The sequence below is a fragment of the Ahaetulla prasina genome, chromosome 6, assembly GCF_028640845.1.
Source record: "Ahaetulla prasina isolate Xishuangbanna chromosome 6, ASM2864084v1, whole genome shotgun sequence".
Classification (NCBI taxonomy): Eukaryota; Metazoa; Chordata; class Lepidosauria; order Squamata; family Colubridae; genus Ahaetulla; species Ahaetulla prasina.
In genome coordinates this window covers 64,367,336-64,370,606 of record NC_080544.1, presented here as the reverse complement: position 1 = coordinate 64,370,606, position 3,271 = coordinate 64,367,336, and the positions used below count along the sequence as shown (strand labels likewise).

At 36.7% G+C, this 3,271-nt stretch overlaps 1 long non-coding RNA gene across 6 annotated transcripts in view; it reads left to right on the top strand.

The window, feature by feature from the left end:
- The first annotated feature begins 130 nt into the window (after positions 1–130).
- Positions 131–3,271, top strand: part of LOC131201488 (uncharacterized) — a 28,156-nt gene continuing 25,015 nt past the window's right edge. For all 6 annotated transcript variants that reach the window (XR_009155866.1, XR_009155870.1, XR_009155871.1 and 3 more), the window contains exons 1-2: positions 131–760; positions 1,792–1,884. This is a non-coding gene — a long non-coding RNA (uncharacterized LOC131201488). The remainder of the gene's footprint in view (positions 761–1,791; positions 1,885–3,271) is intronic.

Here is a 3,271-nt window from a genome sequence, read left to right as displayed (position 1 = left end):
CTTCTCTGAGTGTGAGGTAATGGGAGAGGAATGTGCACACCGACCTCCCATCGGCCCCATGAAAACCATAGATAGAGCGAGGACAGTTTCTCCAAAAAGAACCATAGATTACAGGAACTTCCACCAGCCGTTTAAAAGGTCACGTGAGAAGCCCTGGCGACTATAGAGAACGAAGGGAAATGGAGACGCTCGTCCTCATAACGGATAACTAGAGTTGATTGCGTATCTTAGTCTTTTCTTTGGAATTTCCTCAAAAGGCTATTTTGTTGATCCACCGGTGAGAGCTGGCAGCCTCAGGAGGATCAGGACAAGTTTGCTAAGTCTTTAACAGCATGTAGGCGAAGAAAACTGATCGTGAAAACTACTTCGGGACGACCGTTCAATTTTTAGAAGCCCTGGCCTCTTTTGCACTCGTCTAGCTAACGATGGGATTTTTTAAAAAAAAATTCTAGTATTGCAGTTCAAAAACGTTCTATCGATCAAGGTCCCCCCCCCTTTTTAAAATTCTATCACATAAACTAGAAATGCATTACTTTTCAGCCCAAAGTCTCACCACTTCAAGTGCATAGTATATACTATCAGTTTAGAAGTTCCAGCTAGGCTACATGCCTTTCTTTGCATATGCCCAGTTTCTCATGGGATGAAGATTGACTGTGGTTAATAGCATTATGCACACCTCAAAGTGGGATTTTTTTCCTTCAATCTTGCAACAATATCTCTTTTAGATTTCTTCAGAAATTTTACAACATATACATTGCAGGTAATGTATAGCTACAGTTTACCTGATTGTACAAAGTAAGGTGAACCAAATGGAAGAGAACTTTCTTGTAGCTTTGAAATACCTCGCTTTCCACAAAGCTGTTACTGGCTACTAATCTCAGCTTCTTATTGGCAATATTTCAAACAGAGGTCAGCCAATAAACTCTATAAGATTTACATAATGCTGCATCTAAGTACATAGATTATTATTAATGTCATGCATTTATGTACATGATACTCTTCTATTTAAGACTTATTATCCAGGTACTTTTGACTTTTTGTGATCTGATGAATATTGTTTTGCATGGACTGTTTGTACTTATAAAGAAAAGTGGTTAAGTAATATCACCAATCACCCAAGAATGAGCTCATGTTTGGTGACATTAACCACTTTTTCTTCCTGTCAACTTTTTCAATGGTTCAATTTTTATGAAATAAACTAATTGCATTTGTTAACCAGCACAAGTGAACTAGAATTCAAATATCTAAAAACATAATAATACCAGAATAATTAGGAGAGGTCTATACAAACAAATAATTTTGATTAAAAGATAAAATACAAAGGGCATGTTCAGCCTACACATACTGAACCAAGGAGAAAAATTAAAATTTGGAGTCTAGTTAATATAAACTTTAAAATAGCAATATAAAACAAATATACATGTATACATTTCAGTTTTTCAGAAAAACAGGTTCTTTTCCAATAATATTTGTTTCTGCATCATCTCTGCAGAATAATTAAGTTTTAGCTTCATTATTCTACTAGTTAGCAGTCTGATTTCATTTTGGTATTATTTGTTCTTTCTGTGAACGCAATAATTTTCTCTAGCACTACAGTTGAAAGACATCAATTTTTCTTGATTCAGATTTTCAAATAGTCCAACTTTTAAGACATACTACAATTGGAAAAACCATTTCTATGACAGAGCACATCTTTTTTAGCATGCCTGCTCTTTAAATTTTAAAATCAAAATTTAAAGATTCAAGATAAATTTGATTACATAAGGACTAAGTAAGTGTCTTTTTTTGCAGATAATTAAATCAGCTATTTTCACGAAGGTGCTGACAATACTACATATTTTTACTGAGATGTACATTCAGCTGAACTCATAGAAACTTCCTTTAGTAAGTATGCTTAAGGCTGCAGATTTAAATGACAAATGTAATTGTATTGGCAGATTGAATTGTAGAGCAGGCAAAATCTACTGCAGATGTTTGTGACACAGCATTTTAAGGAGTTTTCATATTTTGCATTGCTAGGACCACCTAAAATGATACATAGTAGAGCTTGATTGCTGTAGGTAAGAGTCGAAATTCCCCTATCCTATTTTAGAAAACGACATAAAGCTGGAGGCTTTGAGTGAAACCACAACATACCAGAACACAAGATAAAATTAGGCATCCTGATTCAAGAGGCAATTTTGGGAAACAGAATATAGCATTCATAGGCTGCAAAAAGCCATCATATATTGTTTTTCATGCATTTTATACCTCCTATTTATTTCTGTAGAAGACAGCTTGCTATTCTTGCAACTCTGCTTCTGGGAGCATGGGAGGTTTGTGGGGACAATCCACAGGTCAGTCAGTCATCTTCTCCCTTCCTCTTCCTCCATGTAAATTGCTCCTTCTTTAGGAACTGCTTTCTGTCTCAGAAGCATTTCATCCTCCTTTGCAGCCTGTTTACCTGACTAAACGTATGACTATGGGAAGGAAATAAATTCACTTCCTTTCAATATGTGCAGAGTCTAGTAAACTTATCTCCAAATAATTTGTTGTATCCTTAATCTTGGTCCTAAAGTTCAAGGCTGGACTGTGGCTAAACCTGCAAGTTGACCTGCAGGATTAAAGCTTGTATGGACATGACCCCCCCCCCCCCAAATAGAGAATACTGGCCGGGAGAGGTAGAGCTGGGCACCTAGTTTAGGTTAGATTGGGAAATAATCCAGCAGGTTCATCTAGAGGCCTGACTAATGGGCAGAATCTGTTGTCTCAGTGGGGTTCTTGTACTTTCAAAGCTCCCCTTCCATTTTTGAAATGGGCATATATTATCTACCATCTAGAAGCATGGCTAAAAGTTTTTTTGCATGAATGGCATAGAAATCCTTCCTTTCCCCCAGCAGAATTGAATCATCTGCAACTGGCTTGCTCTTCTCTGGCAAGAGTAGGGCAGTTTTGCAAGAATTTTGTATGTCTGTGCTTTAGGCTTGTGGCCAGACTCAAAACTCTACAAAAAGTTGATCTTGCTCCGGATAAAATTCTCATCGATGCTTTTGTTGGCAAGTCCTTCCAAATTGTGACTTCACCTCAGATTTGCTAATGGTACCTGTGGGTATGATGAGAACCATTGTATTGTGTTAAAAAAATAGAGCAAAGAATTCCCAGGTTGACTGCTAGTGAATACATGGCTTTGTCTTTTCTGTTTTCTTGACATCAGTATGGGTGTGATTTGTGATTGCGATCATCCCAGTATTTATTAGATCTGATACTCTTTAATAATATAATTATTACAGTT